The following is an 18,624-nucleotide window of genomic DNA, read 5'->3' as shown; positions in this document are numbered from 1 at the left end:
ACCGGGTCCAAGTATACTGTTGTCCTTGGACCGTGAAAGCAAACCACTGTCGAAACTCCGGTGCCAGAGGCACCGACCAAAATCCGTTGGCCATATCTATACCCGAGAAATATTTATGTTCCGGTTTGAGGGCATTAAAAATGGTGGAGGGATCTGCGACCAAAGGAGCTTTTTGATCAATACACTGGTTAGCTTTCCTATAATCGACAGTCAAACGCCAAGTCTCATTAGATTTCTGTACCGGCCACATGGGGCTATTGGAGGAGCTATGCGTTTTAATAAGCACCCCTTGTTTCTCCAATTGCTGAATAACCGGTAAGATTCCCGCGATGGCAGTTGGACTGATGGGATACTGTTTAGTGCATGGAGGCTTGGTCCCGGTAAATGACGCAGGCTCCATCTGGAGTAGGCCACAATCGTTCTTATCTTTAGCCCATATCGGGTGTTCCTTCAATTCTTCTTTCTTCAAAGTTCTAATTGACCATGTCACCCGACCATCCTCGAAATGCAACGATGAATCTATTTGGATTAGAACGTCCATTCCGAAAAGGTGTTGATTTACTGGGCCTATCCAGACCGGCGTGGTTAGTTCATGTGGACCCAGCTCTATAAGTATTGGTGTTGTCCTTTTAATTTCCATTTTATGGCCCCCAACTCCATAGGCTGTCTGTGCCCTACCATCCAACGGCAAAAAGTCTCCATATTGTAGGGGTAAGCATGTTAATTCCGCCCGTGTCTAAAAGACAGTCCACATCCTTATCGCCCACCCTCACAGTTATATATAGCCCATCTCCCATTTGTTGTATTAGTGCGAGGAGGGGGGCCAGGGTGGGCTCTAATCGTATTTTGCTATCCCAAGTAACTCCTTCTGTTGTTGTATTGTCAGTCACTTAAATACTTCTATGAGGTCATTATCTTGTGACAAGCCTGGTTTGTTGGCTGAATTGTATCCCTGGCTGCGTCCTCTTCCCCGGCCACGACCTTGCTGTTTTGCCCTGCACGTCTTGGCCTAGTGACCTTCTTTCCCACAATTATGATATTTTACGGGTAATTTTCCAATATCTGTTTAGCGGAATCCTGGGATTTCCATCCCACAGCCTGTAGGGCTTGGACTTTAGCTCCCATATCCCGATCTAATTGGTTACATCGATCCACCAATGCTGCAAAGGTAGTTCCTCTATCTTCCCAGTCCGGTAACACTACCTTAAGCATTTTGGACAGTTCAGGCTTTAGACCTGCCACGAAAGCTGCTTTCAGGGGTCCAAATACTTGTTCATCCATTTCCTCATCCGTATTATTCATACCCGAATATTCTAGCCACGTGCATCTAAACTGCTCGTCATACTCCAGGACCTCCTCTGTTCCTTTCTATTGGCAGGCTGCAATTTTTCCCCAGTCTGTCTTAGCTGGACTGAAGGCTTGCAGCCAGTGTTTAATCGCCTCCCATCCTGCGTTTAATTCTTGCTCATCCTGCCCCAAAGCTTCTTCTACCTTGTTGTGCAATTTTCTTCCCTGTGTTTTTGGCACCATTATGGTCAAAATTTGCACTCCGTCCCAGGGATGAAGTTGATATATATTTCTTAAGTGGTCCAATTGGTCCCACGTTTTCACTCCCCCTTTCTTTGGATTGGGCAACTCCTTGGACCATTTATCAATTTTCTGTGGGTCTGTCGGATCATGAACTAAATATTCTGCATACACCCTTTTCTTCGTTTTTTTGGTTCCGCCCTCATCCGCAGTCTCTTCCGATTTGACTACAACTTGTCTTTTTTTAAACGGGGCAAAGCGCACCCTTAATTCGTCATCCTCCGACCCTGTATCGTTGGAGGATTCAGAATCCGTATCTATTCCTCGGTCGTGTCCTCGGGTTTGCGCTTTTAATTTATCCAAACATGGGTACCCTGGGAATTGACCGATACATTTTCCTTTTCCTATTACTGTCTCTTGACCTAATGATTTTTTCCATTCTTTAATTTCACCTTTAAGATCTTTAACTTACGCTTCCAGCTTTTCAAGTTCAAATTTTTCCTGTCGCAACTGTGCACAAACAGCTTGCAATTGGTCCTTTGTACTGGTCAGTTCTCGATCATGTTGGGAACGCATTATAATTTCATTCCGCTTTCGGATCTGCCCCATAACGGCTAGGGACCATCTGATTCACTCTTTATTTTGCATACGGGTCGTTTTTCCCCAGACCCTTTTAATCTCGTCCAAGGATCATTGTCTTTTGGAGGTTCCGTACTTTTGTTCGATCTTAATACAGGTTTTAGATAAGTTGAATTGTTGCTTTATGTATTCTTTCAACTGTTGGAGGATTTCATCTATCGAAACCTCAGGTGGTGCCCGCCCACCTTTTACAGTTGTAGGCAATTCTTTGCTCACATCTCCTGCTGCCATAATACTGATTTCTTTACTGGGGTCTCGAGTCATAGGCTTTCCAGCCGATCAGTGGGTCGGTGATTAATTAACTAACACATCGCCGAAGTTAGACGTCTATGGGACCTCGAGCCGACCACCAACCGGAGGGTTCACAAACTGGAGGCTTTCGGAATCGCGTCGAAGGAGAGGCGAATTTAGACTTTTGACCGAGAACTTTTATAAAGAGGAATCCTTACTCAGTATGTTGGTCCGATGTCCAAAATTCAGTTTCTTTCCTCAGCGATCGTGTTCGTGACACCAAAATTGTTAGATCTCTTAATTTCCAATAAAATATGAACTCCGGTTGTAGTTTTAATGTAACTTTATTTTGGCAGCAACAACAAGCTTCTGGCTTTAAGCCAGGCCTTTGTCCTTCTGAGACCACATGGTCAAAATGGCTGTACTTATACCTGGTTCAATTTACAGAAAAGAACTCGCCTTCTTTGACCTTATTGGCTCATTTGATAGTCTTTTAACCTTTAATTGGCTCACTACCCAAAGGTCCTAAAATGTCAAGTTGATTGATGACTAAATGCAATGTGCTCAGTCGCACGTAGACATGGGAGTCTGTGTTTTCTCAACCTGTCTAAATGCAGCCTGTTTGAATTCTCTATCACTGGTAATATGCTACATCACATTCCAGACTGTGGATCTGCCTACCACACTGGAATATTTCCACTTTTGCCCTCCCCATTGAGCTCTCGCTTCTTTCAGAGCGACTCTAAAACATACTGGCCCAGAATTTGCAACCAGCAGTGAAGCGAAGATGTTCGCCGTTTGCCCCGAAGGACGCTCCGCACGAGGATCTCGCGATCCCTGTGTCGAGAACTTTGGGTTTTCCCACCTTGAACTCAATTCAACAGAGCTCAATGAGGATGCCCTTGTGCGAAGTACTGCGACATCAACAGTCTGTCTCAGCAGCCAATCAAAGGGCAGGATTCTCACAGACAGCGAACAAGGAAGTGGGTAAGTCCTTAACATTCTAACTTTTTAAAAGAGTTATAGAGTGCAAAAGAAAGTTTGGGCTTTTCACATGGGGAAAAAGGCAACCTGAAATTAAGATACACAAACTTAAAAAAATTTTTTTTTTAATTATTTGAAAAGTTTCTTAAAAATGTTAATCTTTATTAAAATGGGCAAATTTCACAAAATTAAAATTAGTTTTCCAGGCCCTTCACCTTTGTTTAGCAGTCAATACGTTGTTAAAACACCAGTTACACCTAATCTCTTTGGGTCTAACCTTTAGTGGGGAATTTAACCGGGTAACTACTGTGGAAGAGCTGAAGTTTTCGTCAGTTTCAATGATTTACGTGATACCTATTATGTTTAGAATAACTCCACAAGACTGTACATCTTAAGCTCAAACTGTTGCGACCTTGGTCTCTTTATTGTAACTCCAGAGTGAGGAGGCAGCATGGTAGTCTGCTTTTTATACCTGCTTGCCTACGGTGTGCAGGTGACCCTTGGGTCTCCCACAGGTGTGCCCCCTGGTGGTAAGTCTTATGCTTTGGTAGTGTTTGCATACATAACAATTTCACTGATTGCTGGCTCTGTTGGGGGAGTGGGGCACAGTGCAGTCAGTTTCGGGATTTCTGCAAGCACTTGCACATTCCCCAAATCCTGAAGTTGCGGTCAGTTTCTGCGAATACGCTGTCATACCGACCGCAATTTCAAATATCTTTGTTTGTGCTTCTGACTTCTCTATTTCTCGTTTCTCATTAAACCGAGTACAACTTATTGTAGCAGCCAGCAACCACACTAGTTTCCGCTGCTTGTCTTTATAAGTTCTTTTTTTAACTCTGACCTTGCCCTACTACAAGTGAGAAATTGCACTACACTCATGCATATTTTTTCTGCCACTTTGGCAACTCGTTATTATATATTTCTGGATTTCCTCTTCCAACTGACTCCAACTGTACTGGGACACAATGTCCTAACTTACTATAACCCTTTCTTTATAAATGTGGTCCTGTACCATACAGGTGGCCATTGAAGGAGAAGTTGTGTTGGTGACAGAAAAGCTGACCGATTGTTTGCAGTTGTGGAGTACGGACGCACAAGCCCCATTGCTATCCTTTGATGCTGGAGGTTCCGCAGCAGGACGTGTGTCAAAGGTGGGCGGGTGGCCGTGCTTGGGGCTGAAGGCCACCTTCAGGTAAACGCACAGGTGCCAGCCGCATGGAGGGTGGTCATGGATTGAATCAATTGTCGCACACTGCCAAAAGAACCAGAGCGGAGCCGAGTTGTTATGATCTGGAATGCACTGCCTGAAACGATAGTGGAAGCAGATTCAATAGTAACTTTCAAAGGGGAATTGGATAAATACTTGACAAGGAAACATTGCAGGGCAAAGGGAAAGAGCGGGGTAAATGGGACTCATTGAACAGCTCTTTCCAAGAGCCGGCACAGGCACAATGGGCTGAATGGCCTGCTTCTGTGCTATATGATTCTATGATTCTACATAACTCATGCCCTGCTCCTTGTATCAGGAAGAAAGTGAAGGCAAGTGCCCCGCTCAATTCTGCACATGTTTCTTGTGGGACCCATGACCCATGACACAAGCCTAAATTGGAAACTGCTGCATCCCCTTGGAGGTACTATTTTGAATTTTGTACGACCATTGTACCTTTGTTACACACTCATACATTGAACCTTAGCTGCACACTTTTTCCAAAGGTGAAGGAGGATCCAGGGAGAGGTGCTCTGCTACTGTTCAGGGTTTTTCAGTGGGGGCCAGTAGCCATGATGGTGCTCACCTCCTATGAGCCATCCACCCTGTATTTTTTAGAAACATAGAAACATAGAAAAATAGGTGTAGGAGTAGGACATTCGGCCCTTCGAGCCTGCACCGCCATTCAATAAGATCATGGCTGATCATTCCCTCAGTACCCCTTTCCTTGATCCCCTTAACCGTAAGAGCCATATCTAACTCCCTCTTGAATATATCCAGTGAACTGGCATCAACAACTTTCTGCGGCAGGGAATTCCACAGGTTAACAACTCTGAGTGAAGAAGTTTCTCCTCAACTCAGTCCTAAATGGCGTACCCCTTATCCTAAGACTACGTTCCCTGGTTCTGGATTTCCCCAACATCGGGAACATTCTTCCCGCATCTAACCTGTCCAGTCCCGTCAGAATCTTATATGTTTCTATGAGATCCCCTCTCATCCTTCTAAACTCCAGTGAATAAAGGCCCAGTTGATCCAGTCTCTCCTCATATGACAGCCCAGCCATCCCTGGAATCAGTCTGGTGAACCTTCGCTGCACTCCATCAATAACAAGAACGTCCTTCCTCAGACTAGAAGACCAAAACTGAACACAATATTCCAGGTGAGGCCTCACTAAGGCCCCGCAGTAAGACCTCCCTGCTTCTATATTCAAATCCCCTAGCTATGAAGGCCAACATACCATTTGCCTTCTTTACCGCCTGCTGTACCTGTGTGCCCACTTTCAGTGACTGATGAACCATGACACCCAGGTCTCGTTGCACCTCCCCTTTTCCTAGTCTGCCACCATTCAGATAATATTCTGCCTTCGTGTTTTTGCCCCCAAAATGGATAACCTCACATTTATCCACATTATATTGCATCTGCCATGCATTTGCCCACTCACCTAACCTGTCCAAGTCACCCTGCAGCCTCTTAGCATCCTCCTCACAGCTCACACCGCCATCCAGTTTAGTGTCATCTGCAAACTTGGAGATATTACACTCTATTCCTTCATCCAAATCGTTAATGTATATTGTAAAGAGCTGGGGTCCCAGCACTGACCCTGCGGCACTCCACTAGTCACTGCCTGCCATTCTGAAAAGGACCCGTTTATCCTGACTCTCTGCTTCCTATCTGCAAACCAGTTCCCTATCCACGTCAGTATATTAACCCCAATACCATGTGCTTTGATTTTGCACAACAATCTCTTGTGCAATCTCTTCTTCGAATAATGTGGGCACTGTGGACTGCCCTACAATGAAAGCATCATGGCTGCTTGTTGGAGAACAATCAGTGACATGCACAATAATGCTTCTGTGGTCAGATACCAACTGAACAGGACTGAGTGCAAACCCTTTCTGTTCATGTAGGCCATGGGGTTGATAAGAAGAGTGCTGATGCCACATGAATATTTACAACACTCTGGACTGAAGGGAACCTTACCACCCAATGAATGCAAGTGCCCTGTCCAGCTGATGCCTCCTTTACAAAGGAGAAGTGGCGAAGGTTTTGCCCTTTGCAAATGCATCCTTTCTCATCGGTTGACACCAGAGTGCTGATGAGGACAGCTGTCCCCTGCGGTGGATTGGAAGGTTGTAATGGTATAAAGGTTCATTCAATGGAAGGAGGCGCACCCGTTCCTGATGTTTTGCACAGCAGACAGTACAATAATGTGGCAGCAGAGCAGAGAAGACGGGTCTCCTGTGATATGGTCAGGATTGGGATGTGGGTCAGAAACCTCTGGTGTTATTGCACTTGCATTAGTGAAACCCTTATAAACCCAATTTTCATTTACATCGTGGCAGAGCTGTTGGAACCTGCCCTCCTGTTTGGCTCAGAAACATGGACCATGTACAGTAGACACACACCTCAAGTCGCTGGAGAAATACTACCAACGATGTCTCCGCAAGATCCTACAAATCCCCTGGGAGGTTAGACGCAGCAACATTAGCCAACATCCCCAGCATTGAAGCACTGACCACACTCGATCAGCTCCGCTGGGCAGGCCACATTTTTGCATGCCAGACACGAAACTCCCAAAGCAAGTGCTCTACTCGGAACTCCTTCACGGCAAACGAGCCAAAGATGGGCAGCGGAAACGTTAGAAGGACATCCTCAAAGCCTCCCTGATAAAGTGCAACATTCCCACCGACACCTGGGAGTCCCTGGCCAAAGATTGCCCTAAGTGGAGGAAGTGCATCCTGGAGGGCGCTGAGCACCTCGAGTCTCGTCGCTGAGAGCATGCAGAAACCAAACGCAGTCAGTGGAAAGAGCATGCAGTAAACCAGCCCCACCCACCCCTTCCCTCAACGACTATCTGTCCCACCTGTGACATGGACTGTACTGTACAGCCCCTATGTAATATTGGACTGTACAGCCACCTAAGGACTCATGTTAAGAGTGGAAGCAAGTCTTCCTCGATTCCGAGGGACTGCCTGTGATGATGATGATAAACCCAATCTTCATCTCCATCATGGCAGAGCTGTTGGAACCTTGAAAGGAATTCCTATCATCAGCACTTTGGCACTATTTTAATGGCAGCAGCAATCAAAAATAATGAAGGGAAGTACTCATAAAGAACAAAGGCAAAAAATGCAAAAATGGGAGACGACCCAGCAAAACCAACTGAATAAAATGCAGCAAAACTTAATGCAAAATGCATAAAGAACAAACACTCTTCATAACAACCATGCAATATTAACCACCTTTAAGAAACCTACTTCAGCAGGCCAGGGGCCCTGAAGCAGCCATTGTTTATGGGCGAGGGGCATGCTGTAATCCAGCATGAACCCCATTTCCATTGTAGTTCTATTTAAATGAGGCTCACTCATGCCTGCGTGTGATCTCCTTCGAGAACCAACAACCGGGTGTGGAAAATTCAGTGCAATGTAATTCGGGCAGAAAAAGCCAAGAAACACAATGACCATGAAGCAGTGTCGAGTGAAGCTGAAGATGAATCCGTTGATGAGATCAAGAATGATGATGCAATGTGGCATTGAGAACCAATTGTAGTGTTCCTACTAGGGAACAAACCAGGTCCCGGCCTGGCCTGCTGAGTTCGACTTCTCACAGGATAGATTCAGCAAGCCAGCAAGTGAGCAATTGACCATTCTTCCTGTGCAGGCACAGCCAGCCAGTTTCAAAAGGCTATGTTATCAATGGAGAGCAATCACAGAGCCTGGTCCTGTGCTCAACTGGAGGGAAGTCTTCCCTTGTGCACCATGTGTTTTAAAATCGTAAAGAAACTCTTTACAAATGGGTTACAATTTCTTTACGTGTAGTGAAAGTTTCCCCCAATCTACACGGTCACTTTTTGGCAGGGGTTACTGAATAGTAAGCAGGAGTAGCCCAGTGCTGTTCAACCAATCGTCTTCTTCTTAGGCAGTCCTTCGGATCGAGGATGGCTTGCTTCCACGCCAAAAAAGAATGAGTTCACAGGTGTTTCAAAGAAGGACCTGATATTCCAGATCCCGAACTACATATTGAAGGGTGGAAGATGCCTGTGCTTGGATTTTTTTTAACGTGTGGTGACCGTTGCACACCAGCCACCACACGGGCTTGACAGAGCTAGGTCTTGGTCCAGTGGCAAGAATTAACCAGGACAACTGGAGACCAGCTCTGCTGCACGGACCTAGTGCGCACACGTATCGCAGTGTGGGCTGGCCCGTGCTGCCCCTGGGCTCTCACCTTTTCTGGGCCCCGAACTCATGCCTCTCCTGGGCCCTGATCACATCCCTCTACAGTCTCTCGCCGCTCCTTCGCTCCGACCTCGCTGCTCCTGCTGTACCTGCCTACGCTCCAATCACCGACCTGGATCAATAGGACTAATACAATAATATTGGAACCAATAGTAGCGCCCTAATCGCTGCCCTGTCTGAAATCAGCTAACACACCGTAAACCTGGAATTGAAGAAAGGACCTTCTGACTCGGTCATGTGATACCTTCACCTAATGAGTTCTCAGTCATGCTGCTGTTGTATTTTACAATCAGGGCAGAATATCAGCAGTGGACTGTGTATTTTATTTTCTCTCACCGCCCTGGAGATTACCAGCGTTTCTGTTTTATCCATATCAACGTACAGGTAGAATTCCCTGTAAAATACATGAACTGCCATAGTCATTAAAACAATTATCTACAGCTGGCACCTTAGAGACTGCAATGAGCACGATGTGCTGCCATGACAAACCCTGGGGGGATGGTGCTGATGATGAAATTATTCCAGCCGCCTCCAAGCTGAACATGGAGGAATCCAGACCTGTCCATGCCAGTGCCTTGTGGTTCTGCTGTTTCAAAGCTGGTCCAAGATTTATCCACATTAACCACAGACCAGTCTGTTTTCATCACATCACTGGTTGGAACAGCTGACAAGGCGGACCCAAAGCATTTCATTTCTAAAAGCACAAGAAAACTGGGAATATCGTGCTTCAGCTGTAGCATATTAAACAGCAGGATCAGGATAGAAAACTGACACCATCCAAGCTTCAATCACTGCAATGTAAATGGAGGAAAGCATCCCAAATGAGCTGCTCTGTAGCTCTACTGATGGTACAATGGGTACAGATATTGTCCTAAGCCACACAGATCAAAAATGTCCCAGGTTTCATTCCCAGTTCATGCTGCATTAGCTGATCTCAGGCGGCCAGCAGTGTTGGCCTCGACATAATGGGATAAGGAGGGGAAAAAATATTCAGGGAATGGGACCCCAGCCGGAATGCGTGTGAGTGTGGGTATCAAGCAGGAATAGGACTGGGCTCACCTCTGATGCACTCCAAGGGCAAATGTGCTGCCAACACTCACACTCTGGGCTGAGACATGAGCAGTGCTACCTGGGCAAGTATGATGCAGCTGCTGGGACCTGTTGAAACCCTGACCCTGCAAGACTTAGCACCTTTATTGGAAGAGGAGAGTAAAACATCCCAGCCAAATAAAGAACGCTGAACGTTTGTCAAGGACATTAGCTGTTGTTACACCAAGGTTTAATAAGGATAAGGTTGTGTGGCCCGAGGGCACGGAGAGGTGCCCACAACTTACCCTCTCCCCCGCATCAGTAGGTCTTCCAGCACTGTCACCTCCCGTCACCTCCCTCTTGGCATTCCCTGGGGGTGGCTGTGGCACAGGCAGAAAGGGTCAGCTTATTTGGCCATCACTTCCCACCATCATTTGCATGCTGCTGGGATTTCTGCTGGAATTGGAGCTGGTTTTGTAGCTGAGCTGGGACTGTTGCTGGAGCTGTAACTGTGACTGTGCTAGAACTCTTGCTGGGACTGTGCTAAAACACTTGCTGGGACTGTGTGGGAACGCTTGCTGGGACTGTGTGGGAACGCTTGCTGGGACTGTGTGGGAACGCTTGCTGGGACTGTGTGGGAACGCTTGCTGGGACTGTGTGGGAACGCTTGCTGGGACCGTGTGGGAACGCTTGCTGGGACTGTGCTAAAACACTTGCTGGGACGGTGTGGGAACACTTGCTGAGACTGTGTGGGAACACTTGCTGGGACTGTTAGGGAATGTCATGTATTCAACCAGCATTGTAACCCATGTATAAACTGACCTAAGTTGTACACCGTGCGAACACTGACCACTAGGTGGGAGACACTCCTAACCTGGACCTTCAGGTATAAAAAGGGAAGCTCCACCCACCTTCATCACTTGAGTGCTAAGGAATAAAGGACAGGTCACAGACTGACCTTCTCTCAAGCATGGGCCTCGTGTGCATTTATACTGTGTAGTAAGGACGTATCAATGGCGACAAGAAACTGGGATTTAAACCACGCGAGCCTGGCCACTAGCAGAACAGACGAGAGGTACTGTGTTAAGGAATGGTTGGGACAGAGATTCAACATTGTTAAAGCAGCACACAGTTCTCCAGGCAGACAAGGGCAGTCAGGCATGCCCCAACATGTAGTCGAACCCAGAGGGGGAGTTCGACAGAGACAATGGCAAGCTGAACAGCGATTCACGCCATTGCAAGGGACAATGCGGCCAGTAATGGGGCCATCAACACCTGTTAATGGTGCACTCAAGGACAATAACAGGGGCAGTCAGGGACGATCGACTGGCAAGGGACCTTTTGTTTCAAACCGCAACTCATGCTGGAGGCGTGGAGGCATACATTCAGCCGGAGTTTGCAGAGATGAGCAAAATACCTGCAGAAATGGACACTGGGGGAAATCGCTGGAAGCTGAAGTTCAGCGAGTTCATGTGGAGCACGTATACAGTTCATACACCAGGACGCCACCGATAATGATGAAAGTGCTCCTCAATGGCACCCCAGTATCAATGGAGTTAGACACGGGTGCCAGCCAGTCCCTGATGGGTATCAAACAGTTCGAAAAGTTGTGGGCATCCAAGGCCAGGAGGTCAAAATTATCGCCGATTGACGCACAGCTACGGACTTACACAAAGCAGATCATTCCGGTGCTTGGCAGCGCCATGGTAGTTGTGACCCACAAAGATTCGGAGAACAGGTTGCCACTCTGGATTGTCCCAGGGTACGGTCCCGCACTACTGGGGAGGAGTTGGCTTGCTGTCATAAACTGGAAATGGGGCGATGTCAATGCAATTTCCTCTGTGGAGCGAGTATCATGCTCACAGGTCCTGGACAAATTTGACTCATTATTTCAACCCGGCATTGGCACTTTCATGGGGGCCAAGGTAGTGATTCACATAAACCCGGACGCCAGACCAGTACACCACAAGGCCAGAGCGGTGCCGTACGTGATGCGAGAAAAGATAGAAGGCGAATTGGACCGCCTGTTGAGGGAAGGCATCATCTCGCCAGTCGAATTCAGTGACTGGGCGAGCCCGATTGTGCCGGTGCTCAAGGCGGATGGGTCGGTCAGGATATGTGGCGATTACAAGGCCACCATCAATCGGGTGTCACTCCAAGACCAGTACCCGCTACCGAGAGTGGAGGACCTCTTTGCGATGCTATCCGGTGGCAAATTTTTTTCAAAATTGGACCTGACCTCAGCTTACATGACCCAGGAGCTGGCGAGTGAGTCGAAGAAGCTGACCACCATCACGACACACAAGGGGTTGTTTGAGTACAACAGATGTCCGTTCGGGATTCGCTCGGCCGCCGCGATCTTCCAACGAAATAGGGAAAGCCTCCTCAAGTCGATTCCAGGGACGGTGGTTTTTCAGGACGACATCCTCATTACGGGTTACGATACTGAAGAACACCTCCACAACCTGGAGGAGGTGCTACGCAGACTGGACCGGGTAGGTCTGCGACTGAAAAAGGCGAAGTGCGTCTTCCAAGCTCCAGAGGTAGAATTCCTGGGGATGAGGGTAGCAGCAGACGGGATCAGCCCTATTGCATCCAAGACGGAAGCGATCCAGAGAGCACCCAGACCCCGTAACACGACGGAGCTGCGTTCGTTCCTGGGGCTCCTGAACAATTTTGGTAACTTTCTTCCCAAATTGAGCACACTGCTAGAGCCGCTACACGTGCTCCTATGCAAAGGTCACGAATGGGTCTGGGGGGACAGCCAGGAAAGGGCTTTTAATAGAGCACGCAATTTGTTATGTTCCAACATTCTGTTAACGCTATATGACCCATGTAAGAAACTTGTGTTAACGTGCGATGCGTCGTCCTATGGTGTCGGGTGTGTGTTGCAGCATGTCAATGCCAAGGGTCAGTTACAGCTGGTTGCTTATGCCTCCAGGAGTCTGTCCCAGGCAGAAAGGGGCTACGGGATGGTAGGAAAGGAGGCGCTCGCATGTGTATATGCGGTAAAGAAAATGCACCAGTACCTGTTTGGCAGGAAATTTGAGCTGGAGACAGATCACAAACCCCTAACGTCCCTTTTGGCCGACAACAAGGCCATGAATGCAAACGCATCGGCCCGCATACAGAGGTGGGCACTCACGTTAGCTGCCTATGACTACACAATTCGGCACAGACCGGGCACCGAAAACTGCGCCGATACACTCAGCAGGCTCCCACTAGCCACCACTGAGGGGGCTACCGAGCATGGTGCTGAGATGGTCATGGCTGTTGAAGCTTTCGGAAGCGAAGGCTCACCCGTGACAACCCGTCAGATTAAAGTCTGGACAAATAGAGACCCGCTATTGTCTCTAGTCAAGAAATGTGTCCTGAATGGGGACTGGGCAGCCACGTACAGAGCATGCCCTGAGAAATTTAAACCATTTCACAGGCGCAAGGATGAACTCTCGATTCAGGCCGATTGCCTACTGTGGGGAAACCGCGTAGTCATGCCCCAGATGGGCAGAGAGGTGTTCATCAGAGAACTCCACAATGGGCACCCGGGCATTGTCACGATGAAGGCAATTGCCAGGTCACACGTTTGGTGGCCAGGGATAGACGCAGATCTGGAACTTTGTGTTCGCAGATGCAACACGTGTGCCCAGCTGGGCCATGCGCCCAGGGAAGCCCCCCTTAGCCCCTGGCCATTGCCCGCCAAGCCTTGGTCACGCATCCATGTGGACTACGCAGGTCCTTTCACGGGGAAAATGTTTTTGGCTGTAGTAGACGCCTACTCCAAATGGATTGAGTGTGACATTTTAAATTCAAGCACATCCTCTGCCACGGTAGAAAGTCTACGGGCAATGTTCGCCGCCCACGTTCTACCGGACATCTTGGTCAGCGACAATGGCCCGTGCTTCACAAGCACTGAATTCCAGGACTTCGTGGCAGGCAATGGAATTAACCATGTTAGAACGGCACCGTTCAAGCCGGCCTCAAACGGCCAGGCAGAACGAGCAGTGCAGATAATCAAACAGGGGATGCTCAGATTCCAAGGGGGTTCCCTACAAACCCGCTTATCACGCCTCCTGTTGGCCTATAGATCCCGACCATACTCGCTCACAGGGGTTCCATCCGCAGAGCTACTAATGAAAAGGACGCTCAAAACCCGATTATCCCTTATACACCCCACCATGAAAGAAATTGTCGAGAGCAGGCGCCAGTCACAATATCACTACCATGACAGGAATGCGAGGGCGCGATGTATTGATGTAAATGATCCTGTTTTTGTCCTCAACTACGCTGCAGGGCCCAAATGGCTCGCAGGCTCTGTGGTTGCCAAAGAGGGAAATAGGATTCTGGTAGTTAAACTTACCAATGGACAAATCTGCCGCAAACATGTGGATCAAACAAAAAGGAGGTTCAGCAACCCCATAGAAGAAGCAGAGGAAGAACACGATATAGAGTTCACTCCACCACAGGTGACCGAACACCGGAACCAAAGGGAGGAGAGCCCAGTCACTGTGGGCAGTCCGGACAGGCCTGAGGCACTGCAAACAGCAGACACTCAGGCCAGCGCCCAACAACCGGAGCCCCAACTCAGGCGCTCTACAAGGGAGCGTAAACCACCAGAGAGACTCAACCTGTGATCCCAATAAGACTTTGCGGGGGGAGGTGATGTCATGTATTCAACCAGCATTGTAACCCATGTATAAACTGACCTAAGTTGTACACCGTGAGAACACTGACCACTAGGTGGGAGACACTCCTAACCTGGACCTAAAAGGGGAAGCTCCACCCACCTTCATCACTTGAGTGCTAAGGAATAAAGGACAGGTCACAGACTGACCTTCTCTCAAGCATGGGCCTCGTGTGCATTTATACTGTGTAGTAAGGACGTATCAGGGAACACTTGCTGGGACTGTGTGGGAACACTTGCTGGGACTGTGCTAAAACACTTGCTGGGACTGTGCGCGAACGCTTGCTGGGACTATGCGAGAACGCTTGCTGCGACTGTGCGCCCCGTGCGCGAACGCTTGCTGGGCCCGTGCGGGAACGCTTGCTGGGACCGTGCGGGAACGCTTGCTGGGACCGTGCTGGAACGCTTGCTGGGCCCATGCGCGAACGCTTGCTGGGACTGTGCGGGAACGCTTGCTGGACCCGTGCGCAAACGCTTGCTGAGACCGTGCGGCAACGCTTGCTGGGCCTGTGCGCGAACGCTTGCTGGGCCCGTGCGCGAACGCTTGCTGGGACTGTGCGGGAACACTTGCTGGGACTGTGTGGGAACGCTTGCTGGGTCCGTGCGCGAACGCTTGCTGGGACTGTGCGCGAACGCTTGCTGGGACCGTGCGGCAACGCTTGCTGGGCCTGTGCGCGAACGCTTGCTGGGACTGTGCGGGTACGCTTGCTGGGCCTGTGCGGGAACGCTTGCTGGGACTGTGCGGGAACACTTGCTGGGACTGTGCGGGAATGCTTGCTGGGACTGTGCTGGAACTCTTGCTGGGACTGTGCATGAGCTGCTATTTTCTATGGCCATTTCTGTCCTATGTCCCAGCCTTGATGTAACATCATATGAATAATTAAATAGACTTAATTTTCAATCTATGTGAACCCCAGATGTGATTAGCCACAAGCTCATGCCTTAATGTGATTGCTACTCCCCAGGGAACAGAATTCCCAAAACAGAGTGGTGCAACATATGGGCCCGGAACTTGTGATTCTGATGACGGCAAACTGCCAGTGTTCGCCGTCACTTCGCTGTTGAAATTGGCCGCAACTTCTGGATGCAGCGCATGCGCAGCCTAATGCGGAAATCCTGACGTTGCGGTCTGACACTGCTTCCCCCATACACACCTCCCACCCCCCGCCAAAACCTCCCCCACACTCCCCCTCCACACCGAGCCAGCGATCAGTGAAATCACTGAAGTGATGAATAGTTCCCCTTTTCCAAAGAAATATCACCGTTAAAACCCCCCCTAAAAAGTTAGACCCATTCAAATGAGGTGTAAATGGCAATCTGAGTAATAACTACTGATAAGCAACCATTGCAGCCCTGAATAACTCATTTTATATTGGTGGAATTTCTCCATCAAGTTAAAAATTATTAGATCTGAAAATTAATTAAAAAAGCTATTTTTTTAAAGTTTGTTCATGATATTTCAGCTTCTACCTTAACGAAATGTGTATGTCCCAATCTTTATTTCGCTCTCTGCAATTTATTTTAAAAAGAAATTGATTATTCTTTCTACTGTGTTTTCTATTTCCTGCTTTCCCATCTGTGAGAATTGTGCATTGTGATTGGTTGCTTAGACAGCAGCTCACGCTGTGGGATTCCCACTAAACTATGTTGATTTCAACTGCATGTTGGAAAGGCCAAACTTTTCGTCACAGGGATCGCAGGATCATTGTGGGAAGTTTACTTCAGAGCCAGCGGCAAATGCCTTTGCTTTACTGTTAACTGCAAATTATGAGTCAAAATAATCTGTAAACGTATGCTGTGCATTAAAAAGCTGAGTAAACAAAGATGATCAGATAGTCAGGTTTAACTAAACTCCCAAACCATTCCAAACACACAATAAATGTTGACAGGCTCCAAAAGATTTAATACTTATGAACAAATAAACCTTATCGCTTTGTGCAAGCGCAAGGTTCCAGACATGTAGTAGCACTTCCTCAAAGCAATGTGGTTTTCATTTTAAGAACAATCTCCGCGGTCATCTTTAGCTTTTTATAAAACATTGTTGCTTTCCTGGTAAGAGACATTATGTACCAGAACACTGTGCTACTGCATCCAAGTTTAGATTACTTCCCAGAATTAAAAATAGCTCAGCAAGTTGACAGCAATGCAAAAGCAGGAATGTGAAAGCTACGACATAGCAGAGCAAAACAATATAATCTGCAGGCCGCCTGCTCCCATAACAAACAAGAATTCCTGTACCAGCCCTGCGGACAGAGTAAATACAGCTCTCTCGGAAACAAGCACAGCAAACCAGGGGAGAAGCCGTTCTTTACTATAATGGATGCCATGAAAACTCTATGTTATTCCCGAGTGTATCTTAAAGGTGAAGTCATCTTTAATTGCCATCAGAGTCACGAATAAAAAAGAAAGACTTACGTTTATATAGCACCTTTTACAACCTCAGGATGTCCCAAAGCGCTTCACAGCCAATGAAGTACTTTTGAAGTGTAGTCACTGTTATAATTTGCACACAGCAAGCTCCCACAAACAGCAATGGAACAAATGATCAGATCATGTTATTTTAGCTATTGGTTAAGGGATAAATATTAGCCAGGACACCGGTGAGAACTCCCATGCTCTTCTTTGAATAGGAGCCGTGATAAAAGACGGCACCTCTGACAGTGCAGCACACCTTCAGTACTGCACGGGAGTGTCAGCCTCGATTAGGTCGAGTGGGGCTTGAACCCGTAAAATGTAACTCGAGCAGCTAGTACCCGTAATTTACGTTTGATGCAAGTTTAAGTTTTGTATCCAACATCACAATCTAGATTCCATCAAAAAATTTAAAATTTGCTCTGATCGTGTCAATGCCCCTACATGAAAGCTCAGCTCTGACTATCCCCTCAGTGGACATTTTTTGCCAGTGGAGAGACTAGAGAAGCTGCGATTGTTCTTCAGTGCAGAGAGGGTTAAAGGGAGATTTAACAGACATGTTAGCAATGATGAGGAGTTTTGATAGAGTTGATAAGGGGAAACTGTTTCCACTGGCGGGAAGGTCAATAACCAGAGAACACAGATTTTATGCAGCGAGTTGTTATGATCTGGAGTGCACTGCCTGAAAGTGGTGGAAGCAGATCATTAGTAACTTTCACAAGAGAATTGGAAAAATACTTGAAAAATAACATTTTCAGGGTTACGGGGAGAGAGTGAGGGAGTGGGATTAATTGGATAGCTCTTTCAAAGAGCTGGCACAGGCACGATGGACCAAATAACCTTCTTATGTGCTAAAAGGTTCTCTGATTCTATGATTCATGTCAGCCAAGGGTTTGAGTGTGCAGCATCCATTAAATGTTCCCCCTTCAGTAGGGGTGGGATAAGGGGAAGAGAGTGTCGGGACTGACCCATCCTACATATACACATTGCTTGGTAGTCAATCAAGGATGACAATGGCAATTCAAGACCACAATGTAATTCCTGTGGTACGTGGCAATGTGAGCAGAAATAGGTATCCAAAAATAGAGACAGGATAGTACACAACAAATAGACAGGACACAGCAGATTTAGACAGGAGTTTACAGGCATACAGCAGAGGCAAAGGGGGAGAAATTGATTATCGCCCCATTTGGGGGCAGTAACTTTTTAGAGGCGGGAAACTTAGGGCCAATCAAAAAATTGGCTTTAGCACTCTAGGTAGGAAGTGGAGCACTAAATCAAGCACTCCACTTCCTGCAGCAGTGCCGAGCGGAAACACCAGCAGTTACAGGAGGCGTGGATTGGGTGCTGCCACATACAAAAGGCCCTTTTCTCCCTTAAAGGGAAGGACCATCGCTGCAGGCTTTGCAAGGTAAAAAAAAATCGACCTGGACCACCAAGGGAGCAGCGAACCCGCGCAATTAGTCCGGCACTCACGCAGAGCGCCAAGCTGAACGATCGCAGGCAAGACCCCGGGAAGAAAACAGAAGGAAATGTCAACAGCAAATCTCGGCCACTTTGCCTTTAATCATTGCCCCAGTAGCGCCTGGCCGCCCGATCCGTGCCTCTTGCAGCTGCTGGTGTTTTCGCCCGGTGCTGCTGCAGGGGGCCAAAGTGAATTTTGGGTCCGGGGCGCTAAC

The 18,624-nt window shown here is 47.8% G+C and overlaps 1 long non-coding RNA gene across 1 annotated transcript in view; it reads right to left on the bottom strand.

Annotated features, from left to right (window-relative positions):
* The window catches only part of LOC139228205 (uncharacterized), a 56,122-nt gene that overhangs the window by 16,089 nt on the left and 21,409 nt on the right, over positions 1-18,624 (bottom strand). The window lies entirely within an intron of this gene.

Source organism: Pristiophorus japonicus, chromosome 17 (assembly GCF_044704955.1).
Source record: "Pristiophorus japonicus isolate sPriJap1 chromosome 17, sPriJap1.hap1, whole genome shotgun sequence".
Taxonomy (NCBI): Eukaryota; Metazoa; Chordata; class Chondrichthyes; family Pristiophoridae; genus Pristiophorus; species Pristiophorus japonicus.
The sequence above is the reverse complement of the archived record's forward strand: the minus strand, read 5'-3'. Positions and strand labels throughout refer to the sequence as shown.